Here is a 17,219-nt window from a genome sequence, read left to right as displayed (position 1 = left end):
CAGTCGCTTAACCAACTGAGCCACCCAGGCGCCCTGGAGGAAGTATTTAGCCCTGAGGGGAGGGAGGGGTAACAATCAGGAAAGGTTTTTAGAGTGTCAGTAATGCTCTATGTCTTTTCACTAGTAGGTTTCACAAGGATTCATTTTACACATTGTTAAATTATATCTTTATTTTTAAAGCTTTCTGTATGTTTGTTATATTATACACACACACATGAGTGAATATGCAGACTTACTGGGCAGAGATAGAAATTAATACAGCAAGATCAGAAGTAGAATTGTTCAAGTCCAAAGTCATGGAGATCTCTCTCTAAGAGAGGTCTTCAGTTTAAGGATGATCACCATCCTAGAGCAAACACTGAGGAGACTTGCTACTAGATGGGGCTAGTGGTGTCTTGCCCAACCGCATTACACATTCTATTAGTGTAACTTACAGAAAAGGGTTTCACTGTAGAGAAAACATGTAGCAAACCTTAAATCCATACGTTATAAATTATCAGGGCTAACAGTCTCCTAGAACGTCTGTTTGGGAGTGGATGTCCTTGCTCCACAAATTTACAGTTGGCAGGGGAGAAACTCAAGCGATACATGGAGAGTGCCAGTCAACAGAGCCTCTGCCAACTGGACACACTCTGTTCCTAGCATGCCCCTTGCTTACTGTCCCCGGGCAACTGACCTGCTCTCCAGCTGGTCCAGCGGGAACCGCAATCATTTCTGCTTTGAACAGGCATCTTCCACACTCTTGTGAGGCTGCCCTTTCCCCACAACTTTCATGCTACCAAGAGGGTTTGTTGATTGATTGGTTTGGCGTTCACTAGGAAAGGAAAAGTTCCTATCATGGCGTGCCACTCACATCTTGCCCATGATGCTTAGTCCGTGGACTCTTCCTGCGTCATACTTGTACTGCCCTTCACAGCCTCCCCAGGGCCAGCAAGAAGGGAATTCTCCAATGTTTATTGGGCTCTTACCATTTTTAACCTTCATAATGACCTACAAGATTGGTGCATGTTTATCCCCAAATGGGCTAGAGTAAATGATGTACCTCATTTTCCTGTCTCTGTTTCCCTGCCCCGGCCCAGGCACGTCCAGTAATCTTTAAAATATCTATTCTTAATTTTCACTGAAATATCGCCATAAAAATATTAAAAGGAATTTCGAAAGTAAATTTAATCTCTAATCTTACCAATCTAGCATTTAAACATTTTCCCAAGGTTTTGCCACATAGATGTATAATTATTCTGAGTAGTAATCATAATATATGTGCACTTTTGTGTTTTTTATGTATAAGAAATAATTTTCCAGTGCTTAAAAAACCTTCAAAATTTTCATTTGAGGATAATATTTAGTATTCCATTGAGAAGATAAATAATAACTTAGCTAACCATTTCCATATTATTGGTATTTAGATCTTTTTCAATTTTAACTGATAATGTGCTTTAAGGATACATTCATTAAAGCTAAATGTAAAACTTTACATTTATCCCTGTTACATTTAACTTAATTAGTTTTGGCCGGTTTTTGCAACACATTAACAGCTTTTTGAATTTTGACTTTGCTAATGTACTAATGTGATTCATGGATTTGATGTTATTAATTATACTGAAATGACAGACTCTAGGACAGAAGCTTTCAGAGGTATATGTGCCAAAACGTATGCACTAGAATGTTCACTGTAGCATTATCCATGATATTTGCAATCTAGTAACGGCCCAAACGTCAATCAGTTGTAGAATGGACAAATTAATTATGGCATATTTACAGAATGGAGGGCTATACGGGAATGAAAACAAGTGAACTACACTAGAGCAATTACTTCAATGAACCTCACAAACTGATGTTAAGCAAAAGAAGCCAGACACAAAAGAATATATACTATATTTTTATAAAGTTAAAAAAACAGATGAAACTAATTTATGATGTTAGGTATCAATATACTCGTTATCTTTAGGCAGGAGTTAGTGGTTGGGAAAGTGTATAGGGTGGGCCCTTGAGATACTGATGAGTGTTTCACTTCTAGACCTGGATGATTACATGAGTGTGTGCACATGGTGATAATTCATCAAGATGCACAGTCAGGGTTTGTCAAGTTTTCTGTACATATCTTAGGCATCAATAAAAAGTTTATCTTTAAAAAAAAAGATTTATTTATTTGAGAGAGAGAGAGAGAGAGTGGGGGGTGGGCAGAGAGAGAATCCTCCAGCAGACTCCCCACTGAGTGCAGAGCCTGACATGGAGCTCGATCTCATGACCCTGAGGACACGACCTGAGCCAAAATCAAGAGTCAGCTGCTTAACCAACTGAGCCACCCAGGTGCCCTAAAAGTTTGTTTTTAAAAATAGTGATAAGAATCATGAATTCAAGAATGCATAGTGATGCTAATGAGTATACGTAATTCAATAAAAAAATAGTAATACAGGATTAAAGCTATGTTGGGGTGGTAGACAGTGAGTTCAGTTTGAATATATTGAAACCGGAAGGATACACAGATACAAATGTTCAGTAAATGGGTCCCGGGCTCAAGGGAGGGAGCTGGGCTGGAGAGAGATATCCGGGACTCAAGTGTAGTGATAGTAACTGGAACCATGGGAGTGGATGAAATCATCCACAGACAGGTACGAAGTAGTGTGATGAGAGAACTAGAGGGTTACCAAGGCTTACAGAAAGAGAGCTCGTGACGGAGGTGAAGGCATCCAAAGAGCAGTGGTAGGGAAACCACAGGAAGAGACTTTCAGAGGCGGGAATGGTCCACAAGGTCCGATGCCAGAGACAGAAAAAGCTAGTTAAGGCCTCAGAAGTCACCATTGGGTGCGATAGCCAGGTCACAAGTGACTCTGGTGGGAGCAGAATCAGTGGCCCGCTCAGGTCTGAGATGGGTTTTCCACAAGGATATCATCTAGGAAGATGGCGGAGTTTGGAGAAGAGAGAAAGAAATTAAGCCAGCTGCTGAAGTTTTCAGTGAATTTGAGGTAGTCTTCAAGGTTCTGGTGGGGGTAGTGGTAAGGAATGGTGGAGAACAATAGCCGAATGGCATGAATATAGAGTAGTTCTGGTCTAGAAGGAGCATAGGGTACTGGGACAGGACTGACCACCCATCTTCCAGCTCTAGGGTACATGGGGCTCAGAAAAAGTCTCAGCCTCTATTCAGAAGACCATAGAAATCCAAGTATATGTCAGGAGAGAGCGCAGTTCCATGCCATACATTGTATGAAGGGGTCCAGAGAGTCTTCTTATCATGAAGGTAATTCTGCTTGAAACTGAAGAACAGACAACAATTTTCTCCACTTGGCTACCTTGCAGTCTGAATGGTTGTCTTTGTGTGCCCAACTTTCCTTGTGTCCTCAGGCAACATATTACTCTCCTCTCCTCTCCGTCTGGTAACTTTCCCTCCTCCTTGTTGTCCAGTAGCTCTGCGTTCTTGTTATTCCCAATCTTTCCCTGAGCCTAAACATTTTCTTCCTCCAGCCCCAAATTTCAGATTCTCCTTGGACTTTTCTGTACCTTCTAAAGCCAAAGCCAGTTTCTCTCCCCTGGGGGAGGTTCAAGTGCGTTCTGTTGACTTATGAACGTATCAACTACACAGCAGAAGGCTAAAGGTCCAGAAGCTGTCCCAGACTCACAGCAAAAGTGGAGTTCTTTTTTTTTTAAAAAGATTTTATTTATTTATTTGAGAGAGAGAATGAGATAGAGATAGAGAGAGAGAGAGAGAGAGAGAGCATGAGAGGGGGGAGGTCAGAGGGAGAAGCAGACTCCCCGCTGAGCAGGGAGCCCGATGCGGGACTCGATCCCAGGACTCCAGGATCATGACCTGAGCCGAAGGCAGTGGCTTAACCAACTGAGCCACCCCGGCACCCAAAAAGTGGAGTTCTTAATTGGTCATTGAGAGGAAACCTGTGGAGGGGCCTGATTGCAGACGTGCACTCTATGCCCATGACCATCATGCTCAGAGGTTCTTGTGCCCATGGGACTTCCTGTGCCCATCCTTCCCTGTGACTATTCATGTGCCTTGACAGGTGGCTGCACAGCACGAATGTGAATCAGGGTTCTAGTCCTTTTCTCAAAGGCTTTGATTTTATCCTCTACCTTCTCAGCCGGAGAAAAATGACCCCAAGCCACCTTCCGACTTCCTCGTTTACTTAATTAGCTCATTCTCTTGCCATTCCTTCTTTTGAGGTTCACTCCAGTCGGGGGCAGAGGCTAGAGTGAGAGTTCAGGGACTCAGAGTATGGAGAAAGCCCAGGGCAGAGCCTCACATAAATGCATGTTGCTTTCCTTCCTCCTGAAGAGGGAAAGCTGGTGTGAGGTTCTGTCCAGTGAGTTCGCATGGGCTTCTCTTTCACACTTCTGGGGCTCATTCCAGTGAAAGGTTGATTCAGTGAAAGAAGTATTTATAAAGCACCTGTTGTGTATACACACAGCAACACAGGAAATATAGAGAAGAAACCTGCGTAGTAGGCTGAATGATTCCCCCAAAGATATCAGGTCCGGATCCCTAGAGCCTGGATTATTACCTTATTTGGAAAAAGGGTCTTTGCAAGATGTGGCTAAATTTAGGATCTTGAGAGGAGATTCTCCTGGATTCTTTGGGTGGGTCCTGACTGTAATCACATGTATCTTCACACACATACCCTCCTACAGGGAGGATGGGGAAGATTAGACACACAGAGGGGAAGGTGATGATGACATAACAGAGAGAGATTTGAAGATGCTGGCCTTGAAAATGGGAGGGATGCAGCTACAAACCAAGGAATGGCGGTAGCCACCAAGAGCTGAAAGAAGCAAGGAGCGGGTTCTTCCATAGAGCCTTCGGAGGGAGTGTGGCCCTGCCAGCGCCTTGATATCCAGCTCCAAAACAATGTTAAAATAAATTACTATGGCCTTAAGGCACCACATTTGTAGTTAGTTGTTACAGAACCACGCACACACACCCGCACACCAAAATAAAACAATACAGGGTGGCAGGTGAAATCCAGCATTGAAGTGCACGCCATCCAGCAGCAGAATCTTATGTGCACGTGGCTTAGTTCATGTGGCACCAGCAGTGATCACTGGCTACCTCCCACTCAGCACTTGCTTATGGGCTCACCTCACACACATGACACCGCTTGTGGTGACAAGGCCCGGCACGAGGACCGCGCAGAACCTTGAGCCCAACAAAGACAAGAGTTGAGCTCAGGCTCTGGGAAGGAAGCCATTCTTGGCAATATGGCTGGAGCTGGAGCACTTGTTAGAGGTGAACAGAAAAGGAAAAAAAAACCTGACTTCTTGTTTGAAGACCCGAGCTGGACAATGTGCAGAAGCACCAGCCAGGACTTCGTTGATTTGCTGGCCTTGGCCAGAGCTGGAGATAGCCCGGCAATGGGGAGGGAAGTGGGCTCCAGGGGTGGGGGCGACCTGGGGCCAAGGAATCCTGCCACACGCTGGCAGGCCATAGACTCCAGGTCTCAATTTTGGTTACCATCAGAGCCCTGAGGAGAGGGAAGATTTATTTAATCTTTAAAAGGTAAATATTACTTAACCACAGAAAGGAAAGACTTCATTTAAGTTCATGAGCACTACCAATAAGAGCATGAGAAATGCTATGCTAAGTCAAGAGAATGAATAAACCCACTCGGCATCCCCGACTGGAGGTTTGTAGGTGGATACTCTCAAAAGGTTAGGGATATGGGACGCCTGGGCGGCTTAGTCAGTTAAGCATCTACCTTCGGCTCGGGTCATGATCCGATCGAGTCCCGTATCAGGCTTCTTGCTCAGCCGGGAGCCTGCTTCTCCCTCTGCCTGCCACTCCCCCTGCTTGTGCTCTCTCTCTCTCTGGCAAACAAATGAATAAAATCTTAAAAAAAAAAAAAAAAGCTTAGGGATATGCACATCTCCCCCCAAACACTTCTAACTCTCTTAAAGGATGATCCATTAACTATATTAGTATCCATCAGTCTTGTGATCCTTTGGTTTGAGGGTTCAAGGCAAGGACTCTGGCCATTATATTTTCTGCTCAGACAATGGAAAAGGCAATGCTTCCATTTATAATTCAGAATGGTCAGTGGTACCTTCATAAAGTACTGACCCAGCAGTCCTAGATTAAGGTCTCTGTCAGCACAAGCCTTGTCCACGTGACAGCTTACTTCCCGTTGCCGTCTGCTGTTGAGAACAACGTGAATTGTCCCGTGACCAGTATATTATACCACCTTTGATTGTGATCGCGCGGGCTGAATTAACCTTCTCGTGATTTAGAAGCTGATGGGTCTGAATTTCATTATAGATAAGACTTCCGTGCTCTTCTCCTCCACTGGGGCAGAGGGATTCACTTGGAGAAGTGTTGCAATTACTATGCAGATTGCTTTCCTATCATTTGATTGGACCTTCAGGAAGAAGGAAGGTCATTAATGTACCTTCTTCCTCAATTTCTCATTTTAGGGAATCTGAAAGCAGAGCGAGGCATAATTCAGTATAATTCAGCCCACTGAGCCACTCTTCACAGAAAGTATAAACAGAGCACAGAAGTTCTGAAATGGATTGTAACCACAGAGAGAAATCCTCAGAAGACCCATTTCTTGGAAATAAGTCTGCCAAGTAGAGCTGGATCCATGGCTGCTCCTCAAGGTCTGTATTCCTCAGAAGGCTGTTCTGGCAAATTCACCTGCTTTATCATCCATCCGGCGGTAAAATGTAAAGGAGGCTTTTCCCCAGCTCACAGTTGGTGGGCACTCCGGGGGCAAATTCATGTACCACCCTATGGATCTCTTTAGAAGGGGCTGCAGTGTGTGTCAGACCCACAAGAAGCAAAATACGCCTTTCCAATGCCCTGCCCACCTCCTTCTCACCCCCAGAGCCTATTTAGCATCAGCAGCCATCAGTAGTCAAGTTCGCAGAAGGCGAGAGATGTGTCTGCCAGATGCCCCGCTGGGCTTTTGGGTCCCAGGACCCTGAATTGGACATGGCACTGATTCTATTTCGTTCTCCTGCCTGGAGCAATGTACCAAGAAAGACATAAACGACACTTACTGAAGTATCAGAATCATAAGAGCTCAGAAAGAATCTAAATAGCCAATAACAAAAGACTGGTCAAATAAACTAGATTATATCTGTGGAATGTGATACCATCTAGCCAGTGAGAAGAAAGAATTTGGTTAATTTACGCTGATACGAAATCACTTCAAAATACATTAGGTGAAAAAAACAAGGTGCGGAAAGTATGTACAATAGGAACACTTTATGTAAATACAATATGTGAATATATGTGTGTATATATATGGACTAGTACATTCATAATTTTTTTTTCTAGGATCTTCAAGAAAGCCTCAACAGTGGTTTCCTTTGTGTGGGGGGGCGATAGAGATTTTTCCTTTTATTTCTTTCCAGCTATTTCTTTTTAAGATTTTATTTATTTATCTGACAGAGAGAGAGAGACACAGCGAGAGAGGGAACACAAGCAGGGGGAGTGGGAGAGGGAGAAGCAGGCTTCCCGCCGAGCAGGGAGCCCGATGCGGGACTCGATCCCAGGGCCCTCGGATCATGACCTGAGCCGAAGGCAGACGCTTAACGAGTGAGCCACTCAGGTGCCCCTCTTTCCATCTATTTTTTAATGCTAAGTATATATTGCTCCCTGACCATCTCCCAGAGGATCTTTCCAGGCTCTTCCTCTTGACTCCAGGGCAACCTTCTATGGTTGTACAGGCTATATTCTGAACACAAGTACCTACCCCAGGGGACATGTGGGGGCCAAAATCCAACCTGAGTTGTGCTTGCCTAGCTGTGAACCCTGGTGCCAGGTTGCATACACCCAGAGGCACATCTTTTTCTAATTTCCCAAATGCTGCCATATGGGCTGGTGGCAGCTCTGCACAGTCCTTGACGTTACCTTTCACCGCTGGCAACCCTTTCTTTCCAGCACAGTTTGATTAGGTTCTTGCTCCTAACCTGTCCCCCTCAACTTACATTTTCAGACCATCCTTCACGTCCTGGCCCTCCACCCCCTAATGTAGGTTTAAGTCAAACTCCAGATTCATCCACCGCCGTGTCCAGTGAGGCACGAACTCACCCAACCCACTTGACTTAACTGGAGTGAAGCCAGGCAAACATATTCATGATGACCCAACTCCAGCATATGTGTGTGCTAATATTTATCATGCATCATTTATTGACAGTCAGCTCTTGATTATCCACACAAATGGCAGTGAGCATTGGCACATAGCATCCAAAACAGCAGATGATCTCAAAATTAGGGCTTTGGATAGTTGTCCTTAGAATGTGATCAGTGGTTTTTTAATACAGATTTTTTTTTCCCCACCATAGGTCTGTTGGAATTAAAATCAATTCGTATTTTATGTTTCGTATCTGTGGAATGTAGTAGGACTGAAGGAACATGCAGCAAATCTACCAGAGATTAAAGATTTATTTGGATAATCTGTATGGAGGGCTGAGTTCACTATCTCAACAAACACAATTAACATCTCTTTTCCTGTGGTTACATAGCAGCCTTTCTGCAAAACTAAATATTCAATCTAAGGCCAAAGTAGCTTTTCTTGAAAATATTTTCTTATCTTTAATAAAATGTGTATGTGTGTGTGTGTGGGGGGGAGTATTAGTGAATTGGATTTTACAAAGCATCCCAAACCTTGTCTTATTTTAGTAGGACCCACTTGAATCTCTAAGTCAGCTTCATCTGCTTTCTCCAGTCTAATCTTCTGAAGTGGGCATCACCTGCTCATGACCTTTTAGGATGATGGACCATGTTGCCATTAAGTAAGGCTCGTTGCATCGTCATAGCTACAAACATAATCAGAATTTCATATGGTGACTGTTGACTTTCAGACTTAGGGTACCAGGAGAATGAGGTTTTCCAATACATTAATTATGGGCACTATGTGTGTGTTCATTCCTCTTTTGTGATGGTTATGCATGATCTAGAATAATGGCACATTTTATCGGCGTAGCATATATCCATAGAATTAAGTTGCAGAGTGCCTGGGTGGCTCAGATGGTTAAGTATCTGCCTTCAGCTCAGGTCATCAACCCAGGGTCCTGGGATCGAGCCCCGCATCAGGCTCCCCACTTGGCGGGGACCCTGCCTCTTCCTCTCCCTCTACTATTCCCTCTGCTTGTGCTCTCTCATTCTCTCTGTCAAATAAATGAATAAATAAAATCTTAAAAAAAATATAAACTAAGAAATTAAAAAAAAGCATTAAGTTCCCATTTCCACGAAAGGGCCAATGCATATGACCCGTCCTCTAAAAAGTATAAAATAGAACAGTGTTGGGTGCCTGGGTGGCTCAGTTGGTTGAGCGACTGCCCTCTGCTCAGGTCATGATCCTGAAGTCCCGGGATGGAGTCCCGCATCGGGCTCCCTGCTCGGCGGGGAGTCTGCTTCTCCCTCTGACCCTCCCCCGTCTCATGTGCTCTCTCTCTCTCTCTCTCAAGTAAATAAATAAATAAATAAATAAATAAATCTTAAAAAAAAATAGAACAGTGTTTCCTATGCCTACTGGAGCATTGAGAAGGATTAAGTTTTCTGTGCTTTTCTTTTCCTTATTTCCATGGGGCCTCCACTCCCCCACACGTGGCAGGTGTACATCCTACAATGACCCTAGGGTGCATGCCGGGGAAGGTAAAGATGGAATCAGCACCAGCCAGGCACAGACTCGGGGCTGGAACAGCTAGCTGCAGCTTGGGGCTCACCAGATACGTTCATCGGCATAGAAATGTCAATTGGAGCAGATGTATTTTCTGTTTTTATAATACAATTTAGGGAGATGGGATGGTTGTCATAGTGTAGGAGTTTGAATGAGTGTTTCAAATTCAAGAGGGAACTAAGCGGGAGCTGTGTACACAAGCAAGGAATGAGCAAGGCATTTCATAATTTGGCAAGAAACTGATGCTTCCCCCTCACCCTGGACTGCAAAGAGATTGAAAAAGCAGGGATGGTAGTTCCAGTTGTGAAAGGCAATGCCACGCAGAGGTGACCCGAGTTGTTTTGCGATTAGAGAAGCCTGGCTTCTAACCATCTTATCGTTTCACACTTGAGAGCAGGAGGAGCTGAGTAGAGTTTGGCTGGGTTTGGAGCCAGGATCTGCCCCTTCCTGGCTCTATGGCCTCAGGCAAGAGGCCCATCTCCTTACCTCCATAAAGGGGCTGATAATAGTACCTACCTAAGAAGGTGTCTAAGAGGATTATGGATAATAATCTATGTAAAGGGTTTAGCGCAGTGCCTAGGACAGAGTAAGCGCTTCATCCAAATTGACTTATTATTCTTAAGTATTTGAAAACAGTATGTCCTCTTAAATAGGCTAAGCCACGTTGAATATTTTTCAACAAATCCTCTCTTCATAGAATACACACAAGTCAACGCTAATCAAGCCCAGGTGAAATGATCATAAATTCCAAATTAGCGGTGGCTTAAATAAATGCAGTGTCGCTGTTTTCTATTATCTGTGTTAATACTCCCCTCCATTTGTACCGATAATTGAGAGCTGAATGTGGTGGAGCTGAATGTAGTCTAAATAAAATGTAATGCCCAAGTGGAACTTATTTAAGGAGTGATTATGGCTAGAAAATGGTCTGTAAAAATAGCTCCTGTCCTTACATCACATCTCTTGTTCCCAGCGGTGCCGTCAAGCCTTCCTGACAAACAGGCCTGCCCTCCCGCAGACCCAGGATTCTGTTCGGCCTCACACATCCCCAACACAACAGCCAGCTGAGTTCTAATTGCAGAATCTTCATTACCAGGGATGATTGAAACTATAAAAAGAACCCAGCTGAATTTTTCACATCCTGCTGGGTGAGCACAAGGACCAGCTCTCCAGTTCCTGCCCCCCGCCTCCCCCCAGCAATTATCCTCGGTCCATGTGTGGTCCAGCTTCTGAGGGAAGCTCTGTGTGGTTGAGAGATGTTACCTCGCTTTTCCTCTGAACCTCGCTCCGTGGAAGGGGGTCTGATGACCATGATGGGTAGGCCTGGCCTTCCTTCATGGCTGCGGAGACAGGAGCCTCACTGCTTTACCTCCCTGACTAAGGGTCTTGCCTAAAGTCACCCAGAAGTGTGCAACCAGAAGGAGATGCAGGCATTTCTCTCCATCTCTTAGGCCCTCGTGACAATATATTGGTAACTCTATCTGCAAATGAGCCTTTTTCTGTTATATCCTTTCGTGGTTTAGTCAGTCAACAAGCATTTATAAAGCACCTGCTCAGTATTGATTAATTGTAGTGAAGGGAGATACGGAGAAGCAAAAAGCTACCAAGGAATTTAAAATCTATTTGGAAGGCAAAACTAGACAGGACTGCTCCTGATTCTATCGCTAATAGCTTTAAGAATCCAGGGAGTGGTTTATGCATATTTTATATAAAATTTATGCAAAACCTTTTTCTAACTACGTGTGTGTGTGTGTGTGTGTGTGTATGAGAGAGAGAGGGAGGGAGAGAGAGAGAAGGGCACATATGTCTGTATCTCTAGAAAGAGAAAGACAGAAAAAGAAATGTCTAGAAGGATGTTCACCATAAAGTTAGTCGTAGCCGTCTCTGACACCTGTGTAGCAAAATGATTAAGAGTATAATCTCTGAGGACACAAAGTACCTTCAAATCCCAATTCTGCCACTGACCATGGGACCTTGTGCATGTTATATTCAGCCTCTCTCAAGTTCCAGTTTTCTTAGGATGGGGTAGTAATTGTAGCATCTCACAGGGTTGTCATAGGATTAACTAAGATAATGGATGTATGGAAAGCATTTGGCAGGCCTGGTGCCTGGCACTTAAATATAAGTACTCAATAGATGTAACTGTTTACAGTGATGAGATGTTGAAGGAGGAGAGGCCCGGGAGGGGAAATCTTGGGGAAGATAAGACTTGAACCGGTTCCTGGAGAATGGTGAAGATTCAAATAGCTGGAGGGGAAGGCTGAGAGATTCTGGGTCAGGGAAACATTCTGAGCAGGGGCAGGGGCAGAGGCAGGAAGGAGCCTCATCTGTTCTTCAAGTAAGAGAGGGCTATGTGTGAGGTGACAGAGTTGCATAAGAAAGGGACTCGGGACAGTGGAGGGCCTCAGGGACTTGGGGTGTTGTCCAATCACGGAAAGAAAGCTCTTGAACGTATTTGAGCTGACAAAGAGTCTAATTAGTTTAGTGTGTCAGAAAATTGCCCTGTCGATGAGATTAAAAGGTGGAGCTCCATGGAGGAATAGAGGCAGGATGGTGGCTATGAATGGTGCATTTTAATCTCTCTGATTGCCCCCAACAGAAATAAAGACAACAACTAAGATAGCAAACAAACAAGAAGCAGGCCGCCAGACCAGAAGGCAGCAGAAGGAAGACAGTTCTAAGAGCCAGAGAACCTAGAGATTACTAATAAGGACTCACCCTGGAAAGGAGGGGTTTCACAAAGGTGTTGAAGCCCAACAGGCCCAGCTGAGACTGTGAAGGGTCTACACAGGTCCCACTCAGTGCTTGGTAGTTGGCATGTGGCCAGCTCCTCTTCACAGGGATAGCCAAAAGGGAGAAAGATTTCTAAAAGATTTAAAAAGAGAAGTGCCCAGGATAGATCATTACCTGCCCCGACATTATTGCAAGACCAGAAAATAGAATCCCCCCGGCCAACAGAGGGTTGGTCTATTAGCATTATGTGCGTCGGAAGCCTGACGTGAGGAGGACCGAAGAGATGGCCACAGAAACAGAGGTTAGACTGGGGAGTTCCTTCTTCTTGCCTTCCTGCCAAGGGAGTAAAACTCCTAAGAGAAAACAGTGAGGACAGGGGGCGAGGTCACCGTATGAGGAGGCAGCCGTCAAGGATGGCCAACCCCGGACTCGGATCCGTTGATTCTCCTCCCTGGGGAGCTTTCTCCATCCTCTGCTAATTCAGCAGGAATGACCCAAACGGAGAGGCTGACTTTAGGCTTCTTCCCACCTATAAGGGCACACAAACAGCCAAGTAGCTGACACCTATATGGAATGAAAAAAAAAAAGATAAAGAAATCATGAGAAAAATGCCAGATAGCGGAGAAGCGTGACCACCAATAAAAGAAAGGGGATCCACTGAGTTACCCATGCTACATGGGGTAGACAGAGAAAAGCGATTGAAGTAAGGACGATATGTACTCTCAAAGAGGATATTGCTAACATGAAGTGAATATGATAATTTTTGTTTAGAGCTCAAGTAAAAATGCCAGGTAGGAAAAACATAACCGTTTAACTAAGGAACTCAATCCAAGAGATAAATAACAGAGTAGAGACAAATTTGAATTAGTGAGCAAAAGATGAGGGTAAGGAACTATCTCCCAAGGTGTTGGGAAAAAAAAAAAAAGGGAAGAAAAATATATTAGAAAAGGTAAGAGTAAAGAAAGCTTGACGTAGAAGTTTTAACATCCATATAAAAGGAGTTCCAGAAGGAAAGGAAAAAAAACTGCTCAGAGGGAGATGTGGCGGGTTGTAACACCATGGCCCCCTCGGGCCACAGCTCCCACAACAGTCTATACCCTCTCACAATGAGCTTGATCGCGTGCCTCACTTTGACCCCTGGGACCTCAATAAACAGGAAGCCAGCAGACATGTGAGTACAGGGGCCTTGGGGTCGGGAGGTCGGGACAAATATGATCACGTGACTTACGTTGACTAACGGGACATCAGTAAATTTGAAGTGGGCGGAGACTTAGGGAGCACCGTGCACACTGCCCTGACCATGTGAGGCAGCCCCGTGTAGCCCCCTTGAGCGTGAAAGATGTCTGTCCCAACGTGAGGCCCAGTCATCCCAGCTGTCCAGAGGAGCCCAGCTCCTGTTCCGCTGGGTTAACATCAAAAACAAATGGAGACCAGCCTTGAAAATTGCCTGAGCACATGAAATCCATGTAGCCATACAAGCAAAGCTTAATTTAGCTATTTTACAAGGTTAACTTGACCTGGGTCATTTCTGGCTTCTGCCCCTGAAAATCAGAAGCAAATCTTACTCTGTTTCCCAAGGTCGATAGGAGGTAATCATTGACCAATTCTCCATCATTTCAGAAAATTCTTATATTATAACCAATCACTGTGAAGAATAGTCATCACTTTCTCACTGTAAAAGCTGCTTTATCACCCTGAGCCTCATTCCACGTTTTGGCTTGAGTGCTCCTGGTTTGTAAACTGGTTTTTTTTTTTGGTCTGTGCACTATAAACTTTCACTAATTATTGCTTCGGTGACTCATTGGCTTTACTTCTGTTATTTTTGAACTTTGGACAGCTGAAAGCACCCACATGAGCATGCCCAACAGAAGAACACCCAGCCAACTCACACACTCAACAAGAAATCATTGCTGCTCTTTTGTGCCATTATATTGGGGGTCATTTATTATGTTTGTAGCAAGAGATAATTGATATGAGGTATGAAGAAATAATGACCTAAATTTATGAAGGTAAAAGATTTTAGACTAAAATAAACAAGTACTTTTTTTGACTGAAAGCCTAGTCCAGTGTGAAAAGGATGAACAAAAAAAAAATCATCGAGGATTTATAGTGTAAATGCAATAACTTCAAATTCACAGAACCAATTTTATAAGCATGTAGAAAGTTCATGAGTTAGTTTGACATCAGCTTTCTCAATTGTGACACTGAAATCAAGAAGTCAATGCAATATTATTTTCAAGGAATTCAAAAGAACTTCTTACTAGAGCCAAAGAATCCCATTTAAAATGTGAGGATTTAATAAAGACATTCTTTGGTAAACAAAGCTACGGGAGCCTTAATATGCAAGAGCCACTCCTAAAAATACTCCTGCACCAAAAATGAATGAGTCAAGTTATTGGCTCAAAAAGTTAAATATTATCCAGAAAACCAAATATATACACACGTATTTCAGTATACTTAGAATATTTAGTATATTCTTTATTTTATTTATTGTATTCTGTCATTACGAATGTAACAAAATGTAATAGAGAAGAAGAAAAAAAAACCTTTTCTTTGGAAAGTTTTCTAAGGTAGACAAATATACTGCTATGCTAAAAGGCACCCACGAATGTAGACCGGGGGCATTGAGCTCAGTGGCAGTCCCCGATGATTTCAGCAGGGCAGGCAGAGAATGAGGAGGCTTGGTGCTCTCTTGGCAGAATAGCAGGGGTGGTTATGAGGTACCTTTCATAGAATGACAGGAGGAACTTCTGCCTGGTTGGATGCGGCGGTTGAGGGAGAGAGAAGAATGGGCTGTGTTGGGAGGTGAGCCTGGCCAGATGGATCAGGGAGGGACCGTGCAAGCCTTTATAGGAAGTTAATCATAGAAAGGCAGCGTCAAGGATGAATCAGAAGAGAAAGAAAGAGACCAATTAGGCTAATTGGAGAAACACCCATTAAACTATTACAACAGTCAGGCTGAAGTACTGAACCAGACTGTGGGAATTAGGATGGGAAGAGGGGAGTGAGAGACAGGAGATATTAAAAATGTTGAATCTGAATGACTTGCCTTGTTACTGAATGGTGAAGGAAGGGAAGGTTTCAAGAAAATGGAGTATTCTGGTTTTGTTTGGAGGTGAGTGGTAGCAGCATTACCCAAGATAGGAAATTCAGAGGGCACGTTCTAATTAGAAATTAGTTTAATTTCAAATATGCAAATATGGATGCTTTCAATTACACATGTCCAGTGGGTAATTAGAAATGTAGTCTGGAGGGCTGCCTGGGTGGCTCAGTCAGTTAAGCATCTGACTCTTGATTTTGGCTCGGGTCGTGATCTCAGGGTCGTGGGATTGAGCCCTGCGTCTCTGCGTTGGGTGTGGAGGCTGCTTAAGATTCTCGCTCTCCTTCTCCCTCTGCCCCTTCCCTCCCCCCCCACCCCTGCTCATGCACTGGCACATTCTTTCTCTCGAAAGAAAGAAAGAAAGAAAGAAAGAAAGAAAGAAAGAAAGAAAGAAAAAAATGTAGTCTGGAACTTGAGCGGTTAGGATTGGGATATAGAATCAAGAATCACCAGAGTTTGGGAATGTAATTCGTGTGCCTAAGACCGCACAGAAAATGAATATGGAAGGTAAATGGGCAGGTGGTCAAGTTCTCCAGGAGACTGTCGTCCAAAGGCAGCATCCAGTCTTGCCTTTGAGAGGCTCAGGGTCTGCTGGAAAAAGGGAGAGCCACACTTGGCAACTGTCAGATCACATCTGTTTTCTGTGGCGTGGTTTCCTCACTGACTGACAATCAGAATACAAAAATATATGTAACACATCAGACAGGCAAATCCACTCTGCACAGACCTGCCTAAATATTTAGACACAGCCAAGCAGTGACAGAAATTATTAAGAAATTGAAATTCCAATCACTAAAGGTGATCAGTGAAACAGAGAACAGCTCTCATTCCAAGCTGACTCTCGTCATCAGACTGCGGTTGATTTGTCACTTCTGGAAGAGAAAGGGCAACTCAACAAATATGGAAGGTTCTCTATTTAACTGATCGCATCTATCTTATCCCTTATTCTGCTTTGGTGAATTTTCTTCTCCTGGTGTCTCCCACATGAGGAGACACTCACTGGAAAAGTGAGCAAAGAGCAAAGGGTTTAAGGTTTAGTTAAAAGAGTATTAAATTTGGCATCAGAAGATTGAGTTCAAGTCCCAGCACCACTGGGTACCACCTGGGTGACACAGCTTTCCTGAACCCGTGCTTTTCTGTAAAATAAGAATATTAATTCCTGACCTGCTACCTCACAAGGCACATGAGAGTCAAGAGCGAATGTCTGTGGTGTTTTTCAAATTGTGTTCTTCAGGACTCTGAGCTTTCACGGTGCTCCCTCGGAGGCCACAGGTACAAGGGGGAGGGAGGATGGGACTTAACCTACAGGGACAGGGCTCTGACCCCCCCCACACACATAAGCTCCACTTTTAAAAAAATTTTTTATTGTTATGTTAATCACCATACATTACATCATTAATTTTTGATGTAGTGTTCCATGAGTCATTGTTTGTGCATAACACCCGGTGCTCCACGCAGAACGTGCCCTCCCTAATACCCATCACCAGGCTAACCCAACCCCCCACCCCCCCTACCCACTAGAACCTTCAGTTTGTTTTTCAGAGTCCATCGTCTCTCATGGTTCATCTCCCCCTCCGATTTCCCCTCCTTCATTCTTCCCCTCCTGCTATCTTCTTCTTCTTCTTCTTTTTTTTAAACATATAATGTATTATTTGTTTCAGGGGTACAGGTCTGTGATTCAACAGTCTTGCACAATTCACAGCGCTCACCATAGCACATACCCTCCCCAATGCCCATCACCCAGCCACCCCATCCCTCCCACC

The sequence above is a fragment of the Callorhinus ursinus genome, unplaced genomic scaffold (assembly GCF_003265705.2).
Source record: "Callorhinus ursinus isolate GAN/ISIS: 27379988/994484 unplaced genomic scaffold, GSC_fseal_2.0 scaffold9, whole genome shotgun sequence".
In the NCBI taxonomy this organism is placed as follows: domain Eukaryota; kingdom Metazoa; phylum Chordata; class Mammalia; order Carnivora; family Otariidae; genus Callorhinus; species Callorhinus ursinus.
The sequence above is the reverse complement of the archived record's forward strand: the minus strand, read 5'-3'. Positions refer to the sequence as shown.